Source organism: Capsicum annuum, chromosome 1 (assembly GCF_002878395.1).
Source record: "Capsicum annuum cultivar UCD-10X-F1 chromosome 1, UCD10Xv1.1, whole genome shotgun sequence".
Taxonomy (NCBI): domain Eukaryota; kingdom Viridiplantae; phylum Streptophyta; class Magnoliopsida; order Solanales; family Solanaceae; genus Capsicum; species Capsicum annuum.
In genome coordinates, this window is record NC_061111.1 from 63,833,789 (window position 1) to 63,856,227 (window position 22,439).

At 32.9% G+C, this 22,439-nt stretch overlaps 2 long non-coding RNA genes across 31 annotated transcripts; both read left to right on the forward strand.

Moving 5' to 3' along the window:
- Positions 1-447: 447 nt before the first annotated feature.
- On the forward strand, positions 448-17,920 carry LOC107845876. 30 transcript variants are annotated; one of them, XR_007046169.1, is made up of 15 exons: positions 450-659; positions 5,327-5,447; positions 5,836-5,937; positions 7,636-8,303; positions 9,167-12,792; positions 13,121-13,357; positions 14,132-14,189; positions 14,277-14,478; positions 14,610-14,660; positions 15,237-15,305; positions 15,539-15,662; positions 15,770-15,823; positions 15,985-16,120; positions 16,223-16,311; positions 16,686-16,947. It is a non-coding gene; the product is annotated as an uncharacterized LOC107845876 (long non-coding RNA). The 30 variants fall into 30 exon arrangements; XR_007046041.1 differs by lacking the exon at positions 15,770-15,823 and having other exon boundaries at positions 459-659; positions 9,167-9,276; positions 12,717-12,792; XR_007046068.1 differs by lacking the exons at positions 14,610-14,660; positions 15,770-15,823 and having other exon boundaries at positions 459-659; positions 7,636-7,997; positions 8,065-8,303; ... (1 more) ...; positions 12,717-12,792; positions 15,240-15,305.
- A 2,155-nt stretch (positions 17,921-20,075) lies between these two features.
- On the forward strand, positions 20,076-22,204 carry LOC107844843. Its single transcript, XR_001666598.2, has 2 exons — positions 20,076-20,305; positions 21,361-22,204. It is a non-coding gene; the product is annotated as an uncharacterized LOC107844843 (long non-coding RNA).
- The last annotated feature ends 235 nt before the right edge of the window (positions 22,205-22,439 follow it).

The window sequence follows — 22,439 nt, forward strand, 5'->3', positions numbered from 1 at the left end:
AAATAGACTTTTATGACTATTTCTACTTTAACCATAATTTTACTGTATCATAGTTAATTAATTATTATATAAGTATTTTTCATAGTTATTTTGCTATGTTGCTTCTAATTAGTTATTATAAGTCACACTACTAGAAATGATAGCTGTGGCGATAATTAACTAGCGACGGTTAGATAACCATTACTATAAATAAATTATGGTGCCGGTTGTAACTGTCGGATATTGTTGTAAAATCTATTAGGACAGTAATTAAAAATAATCGTCGCATAAGCTCTTAAACCATTCCAGGAGCTATATCAATGCTAACAGATATTATAACTGTCCCAATAGATATCCATGGTAACAGATATATAACCGTACCATATTTTATATCATCTAAAATATGGAATTACGCAAGAATTTTTCTTCCAACACTTATTTTACCTGCTTTATTAGTTATTTTTTAAAAAAAAAAATTAAAATAAGTTTTCTTGGTCTAGGGTTTAGGACGTCGTCCCCAATTATTTCTTTGCCTCTTTTAATTAGGGTCCAATACTTAGAATTACTATCAGAAGAGTCTCAGAACTCAAAGCTATTGCTGGTTGCTTCTTTCATCTATTACTCAAGACCCAAAGGCCAAAGTCAAACTGTTGGCTACCCGTTGTTGCCCTTAAGAATAGGTAACTTTTATTTTTAATTTCTCATAATCTCATTCTCTCTGTTTGCTTATTCTGTCGTGTCTGACTTGAGGGATCTCTTTTCTTACTTCTTTGCCACTATTCTTGACCCAAAAATCCAACATCCCATTAAACAAAAAAACTAATAATCAAGTGTATTTTGTTCTTGTTGACCAAGTGTATGTGTGTTGGATTGGGGAGGGGGAAGGGAATTTATGAGGAGGAAAGAATCAGCTGTCATGATCCGAGACTACCCCCTAGTCACGAAAATAGTGCTTACGGTCACAAGTGATGACAAGCTAACCTATGAGCTGGTACTTGCAATGAGTACTGAATAATATACTGATAATAGAAAACACATGCAGAAAATAACTGATAATGCCATAAGGTTTTAAACACTGACAAGATAATGTAAAACTATCAAAACGTGTCTGAAATATCTGATAAAACAAATTGAATATCTAACTAACTGACTACATGTCTGAAAGCCTCTAAACTGACTGAAAAGAGTTGATGGGACAGGCTCTAACTAACTCCAACTGACTAACTGCAAAGAAATACAGAAATACTAAATAAACTTAACAGGTCCTCGACATATGAGGACTCACCATAATTATTGCTGCTGATAAGCTGAATTGTCTAAACACGATCAGGAAATCGAGCATCCGAACCTATGATATAAGATATCATAGCACGAAGAAAGTATGTGATTCGTACTTTAAATATACTAGTATATGAGATGAGGTTAGGCTTAAATGCATAGGTTCGTGTGCATGAAATAACAACTAACTGAATGGCATGAGATAACTGATGCATAAATATGTAAAAGCTGTAAAATCTGAGAATTTGTGACCAAAAATATAACATGATTCTAAACTAGTCTGTAAATTGAAGTACTAAAATATGATAACTGAATAATTAGTAATCTATATGTTGTGGTCAAGAAAACCTTAAATGAATTTTACTGAATACTAAACTGACACTGTAAAAGGTATCATCTAACCGATATGCCCTAATCTGAGCTAATCAAGGTCCAACCTATAACCCTAGTTAGAAGGATGCTAGTACCGTGCCACGGGTACTAACACTAGTTGTGTGGATCCACTAAAATATTATCTTGAAGGACCAGGTTGTCAAGTCTAATCTAACAGGTGACCCCTGGGAGGAAGTCAAGTATAAACTGACGGGTGACTCCTCATAGCCTATGTTGGCTATGTAGTTCTGGAATACAGGGACTGCTACTAACAACTCTGCCTATCTGATAGGAAAGCCGCCATCCTTCCATTCGTTCGTTGTTAAACCCTACTCCCAACTAAGCTTACTTTGATTACTAAACTGGTCTAAGTTTACCTAAACGGGCAACTGATCCTGATAACTGACTGAATAATAATGCTCATGGTTTGTCTGCAACTATTCTGCTAATGTAGAAACTATGTAAACAGCTAAACATCGGGTATTCATAACCCCCAGCACTGAATGGAAATAATAATAATAATAAGGACATATGAAAGCTCTGAAACCATAGTGGGAAATCATTATTCAAAATTCAACACTTAGGCATTTCATCAAACACATAGAGATCATGATCTTAAATATAGGAATGGGTAAAACATGCGAAAATACCATAGTTACAACAAAAAATCATGAATTAGAGCTTTAAAATAGAAATTTCATGTTTCAAATACGTAAGGGCTATTTCCAATGAAAACCACTTGTAAACATAATGTATAATCAAAATTTAAGAAAGTTTCATGGAGATAATTCATCATAAACATGTAAATTCATAATTTAAAACATAAAAATGGGTTCTTGGACTCCATGGGTGAAAAGGGCTCATGGATGAACATCACACATACCTGGAAACTTAAATCTTGAAAGAGAAACACAAATCTTTAAGCTTCCTTGAAGGTTCTTGGATTTGTGAACTTGATTTCTTGATTTTCTTGGAGAGAAATGAATGAGATTGATGAGCTCTAGGATGATTAGGGTTTGTTCTTGAGAGGAAATTGGAGAATTTGGTCAAATAATGCCCTAACTAAAGTTTAATCTCGTGTTTTTACTAATTGGGTCGATGGGAAAAGACATGGCTATACCTCAGGGATTAAATTCGTAACTGGAACACGGATGAAAAGGTCACTGTGATATGGTGAGTGCCTCATTGCCATAACCAGTGTGGCGCGATGCAATCACGTTGAGCTGCTGAAATTGAAATCCAAACACGACCCAATCCTCATCCAAAAAATCTAAAACTTACCCGATACATGCTTCTTACACACTCGAACATGAATTAAATCAAATACCAACGTCTCGGAGTTGGGAGGGCCAACTTAAAAATTCTTAAAGTTAAGAGGCCCTAAAAATGACTAAGTCCCCAATACTTAGTGAAATTTTTGGGCTTTAAGCCTCTTATGCATGCAACTAAGAGCTGAAATAAGCTAAGAAAAGTACGGGGTATTGCATCAACCTTCCCCAATTTCCACCAAGTACTAGGATAAATTCTTTTCACCAGTAACTTTATCAATAATATGGATGTTTGTCAGAGAATGTCTTTTTACATCATTAGTAATGCCTGGCTAGGGATGAACAATCGCATACTCTTCTTAGTGGAGAGAGTTACGTGCTGGTATGACTTAATAGGTATCTTTAATTTAGTTGAAGTGTGTGAAAGCTAGTTTCGATACCACGTTATTAGATAAAAAGCTAATCTCATACTCGTCATTATCTGAGGGAAGGAAAAACTTTTTTGTAATTTTTCACTTTTAAAAGTACCATTTAATTATGGTTTATATGTCAGAGGATGACAAAATTAATTTTGCCACTTCTGTGTATATAGTTAATAATGTTGTTGAGATTTCAAAATCAGAATGATAGCTTAATAGAATGTTGCTAACAAACGAATTTTGAGAGATATATAGTGAGTCATAGTAGAAAGACTAAAGTACAAGACAGGAACTAAACACTCGATGAAATGGATGAGGTAGTAGCTATTGCGAGCTCTAAAATGAGTAATGCAAGTAGCACGGATACCTAATTTTGGTTTCACTGTTTATGTCCTAAATTTACTTTTTTGCACTCTCCTACTTTATGACTAATTCTGAAACGTTACTTCCTCTATTTCTAATTAGTTGCCATTCTTATTAATTAATATTCATTATTTTACAAAATTTAAGCATATTAGTTGTTTGTTTCCATATTTAACCGTAAGTTTACTTTTGCCTCTTTACTATACAGATGTTTATGTGACTGTGTGTCTTTGTAGGTTTTTTTTTCTTGTTTTCTTGCTGACTGATGAGGTAAATTTATGATCTTTAAGATCCTTTTGGCATGTTTTCACTTATTTTTTATAGTTCATGACTAGAGGTGGATCTTGTATTTTTGTATTAGTGACTTCTGGCTAAAGTGCGTGCAATTAACTTAGTATGAATACTGAAAAATTGGTATTTAACTTTATAAATATAGTTTAAGTTTCTGTTCCTATAGTGTTCTTTGAGTTGTAGTGTTTCTTGTATGGCATATAGTAACTTAGTGGTATTATTTGAATTCTTAATGTTAATATCTTGTATATTTTTCCATTTGTATGTCATTAAACTGCGTTGTAACTTGTAATTTTATTGTTGTCTTATTGTATCTTATGATATGTGCTTGCTTATGTGCTTTTTATTTATGAAGACACTACTTTTTGGTGGGATTATTTATGGTTTTGAATTTTGTACTTGTGTAGTTAGTATAGGAAATTAACAGCAGGAAATGTAGTTTGTTCAGAGGAAGAGCAATAAGCAGTAGACGGTAGCTTTGAACTTTAATTTATATATGTTCAATGTTAACAGTTAACCCGATAATAGAACCGATAAAAATTATAAATTGATAAATAGATAATCGATTTCTTAATAGTTCTTTAACAGTTTAGCATATGTACAAATCAATAATGAATAAGTAAAACTGATAAATTTTAAAACCAAATCGAACTGACAGATACGCAACCCTACTTAGATAGGTATGACTGCTATTTTATTAGTCCCACCTTATGATACTGAGATGATTCTAGTGTTCCTTGCCACTTACCTTTCTGTACTAACTCATTCATTTTTATTACCGACAACAAATCTCCAAGACCTACTAGCGTAGGGTAACTCTGGATAGTAAGTTCGTCCTTCTATACTTCTCCACTTAATTACAAGTTTTTTGTCTGCTTAAGTCTCAAGAGTTCGAATATGTGACGTGCAGTCCCTTGATCTTTTTTAGTTTTTTGTTTTCTGGTGTTTCCATGTTTTTTGTGTCCTTTACTAATTATTTTGTTCTTAGTTTATTTCCAAGTATATATTAAGGACTTCTAGTCAAGGCAAAGTTGCCAACTTTCACTATTAGCAAGCTGGACATATCTATCTATTACACACATATACACATACATAATTCAAAAGTTAAAATTATTATGTTGGTTAAATAAATTATCCCATGTTTCATTCGACTTTAAATCTAATGTACCGAAGCGACAAAAACTACATTTCCAATATTGTTAACATTCGACTTCTGCACTGTGTAGCCATATTGGATGTAACTTCTTCAGACACATGAATTACTTGTGTTTGAGTTGATCTGAAAAACACATCACTTTTTTACTTCCCATTTTGAATTTATGAGATAGTGGATGAGATGTTTTCTTTCTTTTCCAGGTTTTTTCACATTTGACAACTTTTGATCTCTGTTATTCCGAGGGAGTAAGGAAAGTTACATTATCAGAAGCCATTTGTCTTGTGGGGAAAAAACTGAAGGAGGCAAAGATCAAAGACACAAGTATACCTTGAATGTCTTGTATTCTTATTTATGCACAGTTACCACTACTGGAAATAGAGGCTATGGCAACTATTTTTTTGCGACGGTTACATAACTGTAGCTATATAAAACCTACGATGACGGCTATAACCGTAGCATAACATGGTAGTATCTGTTGAGACAATTAATTACAAAAATCATCATATAACAGTTGAAGGTCTCATTAATTTTATCTCTCTTTTGATGCTTATGTATCTTGTTGATTTGGGTATATTTTATTTTCTCTATATAGTTCTGGAAATGCTTATTTGGGGTTAGGGGTTTGATATGTGTGTGTGTGTGTTTCAGTATAGGTATATGCCATAATTTTATCTCTATTTTGATGCTCATATACCTTTAATATTCCCAGGTACCACACTTGAAGAGTATCATAGAATTGATCTACAAATGAGGTTATGGTAAGGTAGCCAATCAGATAATTGTCTTGATTGACAATGTTGTCATTGAGCAGGTTGGTGCGCACCTGCTATCTACTCTGCCTTTGTTTGGTATTTTTGTCCTTTTTTTAATAATCTTGTATCCTGTACTATCACTGAAGGCCATGCCTAGCAGTTCAGTAGCCAGCAACTAATGTTGCCTTTATTTTTCTTAATTTAGTTTATAGTTATTAGCTAGGATGTTCATTGTTTCATTGTCAATCTGTTTAGTGGTTAATTCTCAAAAGGAAAATGTAGATGTTTCTATATTTGCTAGTCTACCAGAGACGAAAAAAAATGGTAAAACGCGGAACTTCATTACCAGGGGAAATACATATGATGAATTATATCATACATAATTATTTCTAGTGCATTTCTCTACAGAGCTTGATATTTATATGCAAAAGCAATTCAATATCATCCATGCCTACCTTCCCGTCACCCACTAGAGATCTGGTACTAGTAAACTCCATGAGATCTTACCTTCAAGCTATTAAAACTCATGTGAAGAATACAGACGGATTTGCTAAAGCCTTCATCTTGAAATTTTAGGCAATATGTTGCCTCCTATGTATATCAATTCAGTGGCTACAGGAACTCCATTTAGGGGAATTGTGTAGATATGCATCACCTCGACATTATTGCAGTATATTTGAACTTTCACTATTTCTATTGCTAACTCAGATCCTTTTGTTCCTCGTACAATTTGGTATCGGATACCATTAATAGAAATTCATCAGATTTGATGGTTTAGAACCTGCATATATTCACTTGTAGTGTTATTTACAATTCACTTGTAGTGCAACCAGAAATTTATCCAACTTTTATTTACTCCTATATTGCATACATCCTCTTTTAGTTTTCACTCTAAAGCTATATATCTGATGCCACAGGTATCAAGTATGAACGAGAATGAGTCTCAGCCCTCCTTATACTCCTCATCCTTGATTCTTCTATCCTATGTCAAACCACATAATAGCACATAGAGCCAATAGTAGTGAGTATTATGGTGCTACCAATTTTAGTTGCATAGATGGCAAGCCCTCTTTCCTTGTCTCTAACCACCACATAAGTAAGTGAAATAAAGAAAACTAACATGGAGAGGCAGGCGGCCCACATAAGCTTGATTATCCAAAACATGAGTTGTTTTTTTGCCTTCTATTCAATCACAACCACAAAAGTTTGTACCACCACAATAGCAATGGAAATAAACAAGGTCATACTATCAAACAAGAAGAATATTATGAAAGATGCTTTCTTGTCTATGCGTGCTTTACCAAGCAAAACCCCATCTGTCTTCTCCTCAACATATTGGCCAAGTACAGTGAAAATGGTAGCAAAATCTACAGTACTTGATCTGGCGATATTCATTGACATCGTACATTATTAGTTCGGATATTAATAGTTTATTGATATTCTGTTGCCATACCTAAACCAAGGTTTGTGTTTGGGCTAGGCAATTACCGATGTTCGCACTTATTCTATGAATGTGTGTATCAATAACTTATTAGACATTCACGTCTGGTGAAGTCTATCAAAGGCATAAAGTGATAAAAAAGCTGAGGTCTTTTTGCTGCAATATGAATATCAAAGATTATTGAACTGATTATAAGTGTTTTATGTTTGGACTTATAAATAGTTATTTGAACGCTATATAAATCATCTATATGAATAGTTGTTTGAACACATATTTGTTTTGTAATAATCAGGTTGTTCATCTTAATTTTATGCAGGTTTAGATAAAAATGAATCAATAAGGGCCTTCAAAAAATAACAAAAGAGCAAACACCAAGGCATTTACTAAACTTGGATCATTCAACCATGGAAAATATAAAATGATGATTATTGACAACAAATGAAACTGTTAAAGCTATAAGATTAGAGAAAGAGAATCTTCTAAAATTATTTAGAGAACAACAGCCACAAGTACAACAACTACCAATACAACAACCACCATCTCAAGAGATTGAACAATCTGTAGTGGAGCATAATATTGTAGAGGAGCAACATGTAGATAATGGGAAACATGTAGAGGATCAAGTCCATATAGCTGATTCAGCCACTCTGATAATAACTTAACATTCTGAAGAACAAGGTAACATATAGCTTAGAAACTTATTGAATTCATTCATGACGTTTAATTTTTTTCTATTTTATAATAGTTGAAGGGCCTTCCACTAAAAAACAAGAGAAAAACACAAATGCACAAGTTACATGGCAGACAAGAGGAAAAACTAATCATACTAAATTGACAAAATCAACCTGTTGGTCCTACTAATAAAGTTGTAACTGAGTTAAGCAGCTTCCTTAGAACATTGGCAAAGAATGTGACCCTTTGTCCATTGGGATATTTGATTGGAGGCTGATGGATACTAAAAAGGATTTATGGGATTATACTCAGGTTTGTTTCTATTAGTATTTGATATATTTTTAGTTGAGTTCTAAATTGTTACTATTACTTCGTCTAGGTGGATATTATTTATTATATGTGCTGCATGTACCAAGCTTTAAATTTAATATCCTATCAGTTTCTAAACTCACTATGATCTTCAGAGCTTTGTTTCCTTTTATCCTGTCCTTTGAGTGTTGTCGGACCTCTCAAAATTGAAGGGAATTGGTATTGGTAAGAAAATAGAAGGCTTATATATTTTAAGGAAATATGTGGAACCAGTTAATATATAGAATGTTACAAATGGGGTCGTAATATATAGAATATTTGTAACCAGTTAATAAATAGAACAATAGTAGTGCAGATTCTTTTTTTGTTGTTGTTATTGTCCTAACTAAATGACACCAACTTGTAGTCAAAATATGATATTCCTGATGCACCAAAACGTTGGGTTTTAGAAAGACTTCGAGAATATTGGAGAAAGCATAGAGCTAATTTATAGGAAGGACATTAGAATCCATATGAAAATGATGTAGTTCGAATGGTGAAGGCCAAAAAGTGATCCAAAATGTCAATTTAAAGAGCTCCTCATATATTGGAAGTCTGAAAATTTTTAGGTAAAATGTATTTCAACATCTGTGATCATATTACTGTTAGTTCTATAGAGTTGTTATTACTTTATTTAATTCTATTGATTTATTTTACAAAAAATATCCAAAACAAATACTGAGAATTGGAAGAAGTTGGTGGATCCACACACTGCTTGCAAAAAGAGTTTTGCTTTAATTCATAATAAATTGGTGTGTTCTCTTATTTCTTATTGATTTTTCACATGTGATTTAAGTAATTTTTTATATTCATTTTCATATGAATAGGAAAAGGAGAAGGGGGAACTTTGTTGTTGACGAAAATATTTGCGGTCACAAGAGCAAGAAAGCCTGGTCGTACATACAAGACGGCAAATGAAAGTACCACTAGTAAAATTGTATTAAACTTATCTATTTTAAGTTTATATTGACATCCAGTTTTTAATTTATAATTACTTGAATGTGCTTTTGAATATGATTTATTAGGCTGAAATGGAGGAAATTGAAATGCAACTGGGTGCAAATGATTAGTCTGTTGATACATTTTCAGCAATTATGGGTCCTGAACATTCGGGACGTCTAAGACTATATGGAATCGGGGTTACAAAAACTTTTTTGAAAAAATAAATGGCACTTATGAACAAACTTTAAATGCCACCAATGAATCATGTAACAAATGCAAGTAAGGATGCAAAAATTAGAGGACCAATCAAGGAACCAAAGAGAACCATTCGACAAGAAGTTATTGCATATGTAATTGCTCAACTTTAGAATGCAGGATTAATTAATCCTAAGACACTAGAGACATTGTCCATTCCTTCTCCAAGAGAATCTACCTCTACACTTACAGTTATAGGGAGAAACAGTCAAAACAGTCAAGGTTAGTGTTTGACATTCTGAATTGTACTCCAGTTCATTTAGTGGCTGATATTATTGTTGTTGTTATTGTTATAATGTATTGGATGGTTATTGATGGCTGGTAACTTCATATTATATATCATGGTATTGTTGTTTATTATTTGAAATTCTGGATAGTTATTGGTAGCTGGTAACTGTGTATTATTTATCATGGTATTTTGTTTATTATTTGAAATTCTGGATGGTTATTGTTGGCTGGTAACTAGTATTATACTGTTGGCAACAATGTTTGAATTCTAAATTTGTTCAAAGTAAGTCTCTAGCATTGTTTGATTTGATATACCACAGAAGGTTAAATTTGATAAGATATCATGTAGATGTCTAGTCAATGTTTCCAATATTGCCTATTGATTACCTATTTGATGAGATTTCATGTAGAAGTCTAGTCTTAACTTTGTGATGGTGCCTACTGATTCTCTATTTGAATATTAGTCTTTGGTTGTATAAGTTCATTATTTTACTTATTATATGTTCATCCGGAAGGAGACTCTCCTCTTTCCTGTTATATGAATTATGACCCGAGGGCCCTCCTGCATTATTATCCTTCGTTCTTAGGGGTGGTTTTTGGTTTTGTTCAAACAGATACTCACACTATACTATAGTACTTGTTGGAAAGAAAAAATTGAAGTTTAGTGGAGCAAACTGGCACTACTATGCAGTCTATACATCCCTGTTGTAAGCTTAGTTCTAAAATATGCATGAGTTGTTGCATTCTACTTTGCTTAGCCAAACGGCATGTAGAACACAATTTGATGAGATATCATGTAGATGCCTAGTCAAAGTTTCCAATATTGCCTATTGATTACCTATTTGATGAGATTTCATGTAGAAGTCTAGTCTTAACTTTGTGATGGTGCCTACTGATTCTCTATTTGAATATTAGTCTTTGGTTGTATAAGTTCATTATTTTACTTATTATATGTTCATCCGGAAGGAGACTCTCCTCTTTCCTGTTATATGAATTATGACCCGAGGGCCCTCCTGCATTATTATCCTTCGTTCTTAGGGGTGGTTATTGGTTTTGTTCAAACAGATACTCACACTATACTATAGTACTTGTTGGAAAGAAAAAATTGAAGTTTAGTGGAGCAAACTGGCACTACTATGCAGTCTATACATCCCTGTTGTAAGCTTAGTTCTAAAATATGCATGAGTTGTTGCATTCTACTTTGCTTAGCCAAACGGCATGTAGAACACAATTTGATGAGATATCATGTAGATGCCTAGTCAAAGTTTCCAATATTGCCTATTTGATGAGATTTCATGTAGAAGTCTAGTCTTAACTTTGTGATGGTGCCTACTGATTCTCTATTTGAATATTAGTCTTTGGTTGTATAAGTTCATTATTTTACTTATTATATGTTCATCCGGAAGGAGGCTCTCCTCTTTCTTGTTATATGAATTATTACCTGAAGGCCCTCCTATATTATTATCCCTCATTCTTAGGGGTGGTTAGTGGTTTTGTGTAAATAGATACCCACTCTATACTGTAGTACTTGTTGGGAAGCAAAAATTGAAGTTTAGTGGACCAAACTAGCACTACTATGCAGTCTGTAGATCCTTGTTGTAAGCTTAGTTTTGAAATTTCCAGAGCATGTAGAGCAGTCTTGAGTTGCAATATTCTTTGCATTTTTATGGAAAACTCAAATTTATGCATGACCTTTCCTAATTGAGGCTCGATACTTATGTATTTTTATGGAACACATCTTTGTTTTTATCTCAACTATTGCTTCAGAAGTTAGAAGTTAGTATACTTGATCTTTTCCAACTTTGGTTGGGGTATATACTAAGTATACTTGATCTCAATACTGGGGTATATACTAATTTTGATGGCAGCATAGCACCTAAGAACTACACACAAGTGTAGTGCATATAATACAGTAGTATCACAAGGTTGGCCATATAAATTGTTGGATCACACTTTCATTAAATTCAACCAATTAATAGAGAACAACTCAAGATAAAGCTGATTGTGTCCTTCATGTTAAAAATAGTACTACTTATATTGCACCATGCTAGTTCATCTCAATTCTATAGTATACATGTCTTACTAGAAGAAAGATAAAAAAAAACTCAATTTCAACAAATACAACGAACATCATCACATGACAAATAAAAATGAGTTGAAAGCTTGGATCAAAGCTTTTCCTCTTCCGGTATGGGTGCCATTTTGGTTGTCAAACTGGTGCACAATCTCTCTTGTATACAATACAAAATAGTTTCTTCTAGATGGTAAAGTGGTTTAATGCTTGGAGAACATCATAATAGTTGGGGAAGGTTTTGCGAGGATAACTCACTACAAAAAACGGGTCTAATAGCAGAGGTTTATTTGTGGGAGTTATTTTAACCCTTACGAATTTATATTAAATGCAGGGGTTAAAATAGTGCCGTTAAAAATTATGTATTTGTGAAGGTTTTAACCCCGCTATCCGTCCATAAAAAAATAGCGCCAAATGAAATAATATTTCCGTTCTTGTTTTCCTTATGCCAAACACATTTCCCTCTCTCATGTTTTTTCCCCAATATCCCTCAAAACATTTCTTTCTCATTTTTTCCCAATTAGAGTTGATAGGGTGTTCTTCCTTGGCCATTGATTAGACAGTGAGAGGTACTCCGGCACAGTTGATAGGAACTCCGGCCATTGCGACACGTCTCTGGTCGGCCATTGTCTTCCCAGCTCTTAGATAATTGTTTTTAAATCATAGTGTTTGTTTCAGAAGTGGCGCCGCCGTGAAAAGTCATCACCGGAAGGATTTTTCGGTGATGATATCTAACCCGCTTGAAGATTTGGGTTATTCATTTCCCAAATGATTGTATGTTGTACTGGGAGTATTTTTGTTGTTTCTTGAACTTGATAGTTAGGTTTATCTACTTTGAGTTTTGCTGTTAAAGTTTCTGTTTTTGGTATTTTCTTATTTAGGGAAATTGATTTGAAGTGATCTGAATTGAAGCAGAAATGGGGTTGATTTCTGGACTACACACAACACATATAAAAGGTCTTTTTTCCTAGTTAGCTTTTAATTCACGATACTTTGGGATGCTTTAGGGTCAGATCCAAAACAAAATTGTGATTTCTTTTCATTTTTTTTCTTTCTAGATATTGAGATTTTGGTTATTGTTTGCCAGCACATCTTCTGATAGCACTCACATATTTGTTATTTCAATGTTCCCATTCTTGCTTACAGATAAACTAGTATTTTCAAGTTTATCAGTAACGAATTTGGGAATCTTGATCTTTTAACTACTTATTCCCATATGTGCTTGATGCGTTTCTATAGCAATGTGGAGATGTTGGAAAGATCTGAGGTGTATTTTTCTTTGTAGGTCCACATGAGTGCTCCTCATAGTTAAATTTATTGACTTGTTGGTGTCAATCCCAGCAGAAGGTCATCCCAACTCTTTCGTGTACTTAATGATTCAGCGGACAAAGTTGCAAGGCAAGTTTATGGGCTTACTGATCCTGTACAATCCCAAACACATGGTACCAACCTAGCCAGAAACAGGAGCACACCTCCTCGTTACTAGATTTCTCAAGAGTTTCATTGCGACAGGATGCATAATGTGAGTTATAATAGTTTCACATTGTATAGGTTTAGTTCCAAAATGGTTTTATTTAACAACATGGAATTTCTACCCAGCCAATTTCGGCAAAAGTGCATTTATTATGCTTCTGTGACTATATATTCTCTTATATACTTAACAATATACCTGAATCATGCATATATTATTCTTAGACTATATAGGTTTTGTGTTCAGCCTGTTAGAAGAAGGGGTATGATGTTCACATTCGAAGGAACAGAGAAGAAAAGTTCTTTCAAAGTTTATCTTAGAGTTCATAGTCCACAATTTTACTGGAGGGTACAAGTGATCGAGCCACTAAATGAAAAATTCAAAGGATTCTCGATATGGATCAATCTTGAATAGAAGGAATTGATTGAACGATTAGAAGGGGTAGTTCGACTTAATTGAAGTTGCCCATTTCTTGGTTAACAGCAGCCTATTGCACTAAAGCCCCTGCTATGCCCAGGTCCAGAGAAAGGGCCAGAAGGCAAGCGTCTTATATCAACATTTCCATTGCTTGAACCCGTGACCATCTGATCACCTTGCAACAACTTTACCAGTTACCCCTTGGCACCCTTTTAAGTTGCCCATTTCTTTTAGTTGTCGATAATTGAAATGCTGATTTTTTTAATTAAGAAATTAAAGTAGGAAGTAGGTTGGAATTCAATGATCAGATTTTCAACTCCATAGAACACTCTTTTCTCTATTTTTAGTGCTACATTTTTAACAGAATAACCCATTTTATGTTGTTATTTATGGTGCTTTAATTATCAGGTTTCGATGGAAGAACAAAGTGGTGATACACCTTATATATGACTGTGAGATCAGACTGGTTAGTTTTTTAGTATTACTACACATAATTGTAATGAAAAGAGGGAAAAAAAACTAGCCATGTGTTGAATAATTCATGAAATTGCAGATGGCGAATCCTCAAAGGCAAAAGGAAAAGGTTTACATAGGTTGTGGTGCTGGGTTTGGAGGTAATCAACCAGTAGCAGCGTTAAAGCTACTTCAGAGGGTGAAAGAGTTGGATTATCTAGTGCTGGAATGTTTAGCAGAGCGCACCCTAGCTGACCGCTATCAGGCCATGAAATCTGGCGGCAAGGGCTACGATCCCTGTAGTATGTTTTTTCTTATTAAGTTGTTACTTTTGTTAGTCCAAGTGCCTTTATCTGGGTTTTTTTCCGTCAGTATGCTATAAATGTGATAATTTGTTTGTTTGGTGATAACTAAAACTACTAGTGTTGTACAGTACCGTTGGCTATGGAGAATGGATTTTGCATTATTACAAACATGGGTGCGAGTATGTGATATGCCTAAATTTCCCTCCTCTATGTTTGTAGCTCTTTTTTGGTTATGGATTTTGCTTCAAGTTGTTGTTGTCAGATCAGGTGAAGTTCGAATATGAAAGATAAAATAAACTGATGTACTAATTGCCTTTGTAATGACTGTCATCTCCTTATTCTTCCTATGAGATGGAAAACCATATCATACTTATTGAATACTTTTGGGATACATTCAGATTGGGATGAGCACCTTAAACATGTTGATGTAAGATTTAGTAATATACAGTATTTTCAATGGTATATGTCAGTATCATTTATTTCATCAAGTACAGAATTTATGCGGTGCAAGTCTTGTTTCTTATTTTTCTAATGCTTCAATGTGGGTATTTTGTTGAGGGTTAAGGTCTCGTACACACTACCGTCTCGGTATCTTATTGAGGGTTAAGGTCCCGTACACACTACCCTCTCGGTATCTTGTTGTTGAACAAATGATTGTTTCAGTGAATGCTCAAATTTGCTTACTTCTTTGTTATTACAGAGGTGATAACTTCAGCTGAATTTTACCCTATTTATTGTAACATTTTGGCTTATAGCAGTTCAACAGGGTCAATACATTTGGTAGATATATGGCAGTCAGTATTGTGCGACTCGCACTCTAAACTGTAAGAATCAAACTTACTTATCTTGTCGTCCTTTGCTGATGGGTGTTTTAATTTTTTATCCTGTAAAACAAAACAAGATATAACATGCAAAGAAGTATTCTGGAAGAGCGCTAGTTTCTTACCAGTCTAAAGGGCTCTGAAAAATGATATCCTTCAAGTTGAGAGATACTTATTTTAAAGTTACTTTCTCGTAGCTTTAATAAGTTGAAATGTTGGGTTTTTCCTACGTGCAGGTTTGAAGAACAGAAAACTCCTGGCTCAAGATTCTTTTTTACCGAGATAATTGCTTTAATTTCAGATATAAAATTTGCAAAGACTGGAAGATACATACTTAGTCGTGACTATATGACCCTTAAGGTTGGTCCTTCACTCTTTTCTCTGGGGCTAATCCTTTTCAGTTGACTCATATGAGAGATGTGCAAATTGCGTATCACGACATACTATCTCGTTAAAATTACTTTTAGTCTGCAGCCAACATAATAACCATACACTCATTTGGTGGTTACTTTGTGGTACAGGTTAGCTTCATTTTTTATTTTTCATTAATCTGAAATGATTTTTAGTAAATACTCATACTTCGATTGCTGTGTGTATGTGTGTAGATAAAGGTTTCTATTGAGTTCTCGCCTGTCTGGCTTCTATACAGCCAGTGATTGATTGGGTTTTTTTGTTCAAACAGAGCACCAGAACTTCTATTGGGAGCCGAACAATATTCTACTGTGATTGACACGTGGTCACTGGGTTGCATCATTGTCGAGATGCTATCCAAAGAACCACTCTTCAATGGGAAAACAGAAGTTGATCAAATCGATAAGGTATCTTTCTGGCAGCTGATGGAGAATTTTACTTGATTTTGTATGTCATTTACCATGATTTTAAAGTCTTCTTTATGTATTTGTGTGATTTTTTGTTACCAGATATTCAGAATTCTTGGCACTCCAAATGAGACGATTTGGGAAGGGTTCTCCGAGCTTCCTGGGGTGAAAGTCAACTTTGTAAAGCACCCGTAAGTATTATGTTTCTTCTATATTCTGTCATTGCTCTTGTTGGCCAGAGATTCATGTTTTTATTTGATTTAGCATAGAGTTTAAGAAAGTAGCCAGGCCAAAGCTTTTGAATTTTGTCGTCTTAAACTAAATAGGATTATTCTAGTTCATGAATTCTTAAACTAACTGTTCTAGTTCATAAATTCGTTGTTGTTGCTTAGTTTTTTGGTTCACTAGTTGCTTCAGAATCCTAACTCAAAATATAGCGCATTACTTTTCACTAGTGGAAAAAAATAAGTATAACTTGTTAAAGCATGGTGTTCATATAACTTCTTGTTTATAATAAGGACTGGAAGTTTATCGATTGATTCTTATACTGTGCATTTTTATGTAGCCAAGTGATGTGGCTAGTGGACCCATTTCGCCCATAGATGCAAGGAGATCACGTGATGATAATGATCCTAATGATATTCTTTGATTTCGTTGCATTTGTCTTGGATATTCAATTATGATGGTGTAATTGTGTGGTTTGAGTGAATCTTAGAATATTGAAGATTTTGTGTTTAAAATTGATTTTGTAGTTTGAAGATACTAGTCAATGTTGAAAATTTGGAGTTTGAAGATGTTAATTTTGAAAATTTAATTTTGAAGTTTAATGTTCAATATATTTTTGATATGTTTTTCAATTACAATGTTTAATTACTCTGTTGTATTAATGATATATGAAATGAACAAATATTGAATTGTAAATTATGCCTAAAGGAATAATTTAATTTGAGCTAAAATTAGAATCTATAATTAGTTATTGAAAATTAATGGTTCCTAATATTTTTAGAAAAATAAAACAATTGCGGAGGTTTTAACCCCCACAAGTTTTAAATAAAAATTTATTATAAAAAAAATTAATTTTAGAATAATGGGGGTCAATAACCGCCGTAAATTAATTACGGGGGTCGTAACCACCACAAACTAACCCCCGCAAATTAAATATGGAGGTCGGAAAAAAACTGCTGCAACTCGTTTGTGACGGCTCGTATTTTGGTGGTTTTGGGAACCCCGCAATTACATTTTGCGGGGATTTAAACCTCCACAAACTGTAAAATTAACCCCCACAATTTAACCCTTTTTTGTAGTGACTGGGGTCCTTAGTGGTGACTGAAACTTCTACACAAGGAGTAAGAGAGAAAGCCATAGCCATTTCGTGATCATCATATGTATCAATCACCATTACATTTAACTTTTCTGGTGGTGGGGTGATTGTACAGTAGTCTGACCCTTCTACAACTGTTGCACCCAACTGAAATTCAGAAATGTCAATGGTGAGAAATACAAAATAATTGATGCAATGAAATATCAAGAATTCTGAAAGTAAATCCAGAAATGTTGCTCAGAGTTATGTAGTTTGTTACTCAACTTTAATTTTATTTTTCTTATTATTGTAGGTGGTCATGAAATAGAAGATTGCGGGAACGAAATTGACGAACTAGACCTGACCTAAGAGATCGATCACATTGGCTTCATGTTACACTAGTTGAAAAATTTGCCAGAGTAGTTTCAAACATCTTTTATTTTTGAACATTTAAAACTTGTGTAAGTTTTGATTTTTTTTAATGGTTAAAAAATATTTGATTTCTTATTGATTGACTTTTTGGAAATTAATAATAACTATTAATCTTGATGATTAATTTATATGTACATTTTATGTGTTATGGTAGCTTTATAAAATTATTGCAATAGCATAATATAGTATTGTTGAATAGTCTAATAATGATTCTTTTAGTAGCCTAAAATAACTTTCCTAAAAAATTAAAATAATTATCCCAATAGTCAAAAATTAACCGTTGCTATAACTCATGTTTAATTGTTGCAATAGCTTAAAAAATAACCGTCCTATAAAGCTTTTAGGACGATTTATAGACTCCACAATAGCATGTATAATCGTCCCAATAGTATATATATGTACAACCATCGCAATATCTTATACAACCGTCTCATTAATGACGCCATCCCAACATATCAAAAATCATCGCAATAGCATATATATAGGGACAGTTAGCAGTCATCTCAATAGACTAATAACCATTGCAATATCATATTTTAACGTGTATATTGGGACGATTTGGAATCGTCCCAACGTACAGCTTACTAACTGTCGTCATATAGTCAATACAATAACCGTCGCTAAAGGTCTAGATATAGCAATGATTTTTGTCACCGTTGCAAGAAACCGTCACGTTTGATCTAATATAACGTCTTCAGTTGTATCGGGTGTGACAACCGTCGCGATATATCTATGGGGACGGTTGTGGTGTCTATGAAGACGGTATGAAAACCATCGCCATAGCCCCTTTTTTCAGTAGTGTCACTTAAGACATGTGTGCTTCGTTGCTTTCATCGTGACTTTACTATGTCACCCTTAATTAATTATTATTGTCATCTAAGCATTGAAAAATTAATAATATTTCATAAAAGAGGTAAAATAGACACAAAATAATATGTTAACATAAAAAAATTGATTGGCTATTGAAGTTATATTATTGCATATAAATTGAGATGTCATAGAGGAAGACATAAAGTAACATATATTATTTGAAAATGAGATGAAAAATATTATAAATCACAATAATTAAGAACTTAATATAAAAGTATATGTGTAAAAAAATATTAAAAAATTTTGATTGATTGTTAAAATTTTATCTGTGCCAACGTAGATTTAGACAGAGAGAATATTCATATATTATTGAAAAATTATGTAAAAAGCATTGTAATTCACATAATTAACAACTTAAAAAATCTAAAAAATATAAAATATTTGGCTTACTCTCGAAATTATACCAACATCACGTAAATTGAAACAGAAGAAAAAGATATTATAAATCACAATAATTAAAAATTTAAATTATTTTAATAATTTAAATTGAGATAAAAAATAATATAAATTAAGCCCGTACACGGTCCATTGACATCCAGTACTATTTGTTATATACTCACATATTCGTCAAACATAAACGTTTAGTTTTTCGAGAACTAGCTTTTATTTTTATTATTTTTAATACCTAATTAAAAAATTATATTTATGCAACCAAATATTACGTTTGTAATTGCACTTTGCACCATAATTATATTAGGACAAGCAAACAAATTTTTATAATTACCATTCATTATGCATGTAATTAATAATTATTATAAATAGTCAATTATAAGGTGACTTTCCAAACCACAGTAATTGCACATTTTCTCCGTCTTATTTATGTGATATTATTTGACTTGATATGATATTTTTTTTTTTTAAAAAAAAAGACTTTTAAAAGTTGTGTCTAAGACAATTTTCATGTTTCTGTTGTTATAAATCATCTTATATTAAGAGTAAAAAGAAAATTTAAAAATTAAATTATTTTCTAAAATGACATTCATTTCGAAACAGATTAAAAAGGAAAGGATGTTACGTGACCGACGTAGCAGCTAAAAACTAGCGATGGAATAAAGGAAGTACGGAACCCATTATTTCAATACACTATACCAAAATTGATCTTTAGGTAGTAATTAATCAACGGCAATAGCTTCAGTCTATAGCGACATTGGATGATCCAATGACTAATGTGGATAAAAGTTTTAACACTCTTTGTTAAAGTGCATATTTATTATTGTTAAAAGATTGTTTTTATCGCAGTGATACTTTTTGCTGAGTAAAATTAAACTCTTATTAAATTTCTTGATTGAAAATATAAAATAAAATAAATGATTCTTAAAGTTTCTACGTCAAGTTAAAACAGAATTATTTTCAAGCCCTCTACCCTTTCCTTTTCACCCCATTCTCCTCTCCAGTTGTATCACAATTATTAATTCAAAAATTATGACTCGTACGTTTTCTCCCTCACACTAACACCCAACTTGCAGTATAAGTATTGACCACTTATGGCTATTTCTTCTCACTTTTTTGTTTCCTTTCTCATATATATTCTCTCTCTAGAAAATATTCTGTCTTAATATAAGTTTCCGCTTCTGCCAATCAAGGTAATCTTATCACTCTTTTTAGATTGAAGTTCCAAGTATTTTATATATTACTCCTATTATATCTATGGAGGTATGGAGTATTGGTGGATTTAAGATTTTTATTTTGAGATTCGAAATATAAAACTATAGTGTTTAAAATTTGAACTTAAAACCTTATGATATAATTTGAATACCCTAAATCATTGTGCTAGACTCTTATATTGTGTTTAGGGAGTTTAAAATGTATATGTATATTATACCTTAAAGAACAAAATGAGTACCTTATTTGTAGGGTGTAACTTTTTGTTGTGGGATTCTGGTGAACACATGATTACCTTATTTGTAGGGTGTAACTTTCTGTTGTGGGGTTCTGATGAACACCTTCCCGACTCCCTAGGGCCTAGACCCAGGAGGCGGATTCAAGAATTTAGGTTTAGAAATTATGAGTTTGAAATTTGTACTCCTTTTTCATTCCAATTTATGTGGTGCAGTTGAAATTTTGAGAGTCAATCAAATTTTTCTTTGATAATAATTTCCTTATATTCTTTTAAATACTTATAATTGTTAATAATTGTGATTTATAGCAGTTTTACCTAGTTTTAAAATATATAAATTTTATTTCAAAATACTTAAACTTTTATGTTCAAAACTCAAATTCAAGGTCAAAATATAGAAATTTGAATCTCAATTCTAACTGTGTCACATAAAGGACAAAGAGAGTAGTTGCTGAAATTCTCACATATTTATCTATGATATCAAGATTAAAAAAAAAAAATCTACTGAATTCAAATCAACCTAGTAAAATGTGAGCTGCATCCGACCCTAATAGGTGTGCGTGTGCAGTCTCCCTTCTATATCCATCTTAATTGTGGAGCTTTTTCGTTGAGCTGCGGAGCTAACAAGTATATTAGAAAGTTGAATTAACAACTTTTACACGATTTTCAACTGGATAAAATTGGTCGAGTGGTCTGAGTTTGAATGCATGTATCGTTTATTTAAATGTTTTATTTGTAATTGCTAACTTGTTCACTAAATTGTATATTATGAGTAATTGTGTTTACTATATATAAATGTAGGGAGATCGATATAGCCAAATTGTTGAAGAGCATGCTATGAAATACACATCACCACCTTGGGTTATTTCAATGGAAAGATCATCACCTTCGAGCTCGTGTGTGTCTCGGGAACTGAGCCCCGACGAAGAGTTTTTGAAGAAGACTGCCATGTCCATGATGCTTATGGGTTGCCCTGGATGCTTAATGTATGTCATTATATCAGAAGAGAATCCAAAATGTCTCAGATGCAAGAGCACTGTCTTGCTTGATTTTTTCAAGGAGGAAAGGATCAAGAATTCAAAGACTTGAAATAAAGAAAATGGCATTGTGCTTTGCTAATTACTTAAGCCCTTTTCTATATTTAGAGATCTTTATTGTGATTCTTGATCACATCCTTTCTTCCTTTTTATTTTTGTGTGGTGACCTATATATGTTGCTTATGTGAGATAAAAAATAGTTAAAATAAATTAAATAAAAAATAACAAGAAAATTAGTGTTGCAACATGTCTAATGTGGTGATATGAATTTGGAAGTTGGTGTTGCAATATAATCAAGTTGAAAATTGGTGCCGCAACATGAAAAGTTTGAGACGTTCATTTATAAATAGATGATTTCTATTTCAGTTTGAAGTACACCAAAACAGAGAGAGCAATAGAGAGAAAAGAGAGTAATCCACACATATTCTATAGTCTATGAGAAAATAGCATTGGAATAATATTATAGTGAGTTGTGTGAAATAAAAGAGTGTTGTTTCTTTTAAATAGTAGCAGTCTTTTGACACTATCAAGTTGTAATCAGTGTTATTGTATTACTCCATTTGGGTATTATATTTACCCCGTTATTATAATATTTGGTGTTGTTGTTACTCTCTCATTATTGCTATTTTTGTGTGGATATTATCCTGGGTGGGATTATTTGGTTTTCCCAACAGCATGATATTAGAGCCATGGCAAATAATAGTCTACTGTATTTTCAGTACCCCCGTCTTACAAAAGAAAATTATGAAAAATGATTTCTACAAATAAAAGTCATTCTTAGATCTCAAGATGTTTAGGATATTGTAGACAAAGGGTATACAAAACTCGCCAATGAGGAGCCTC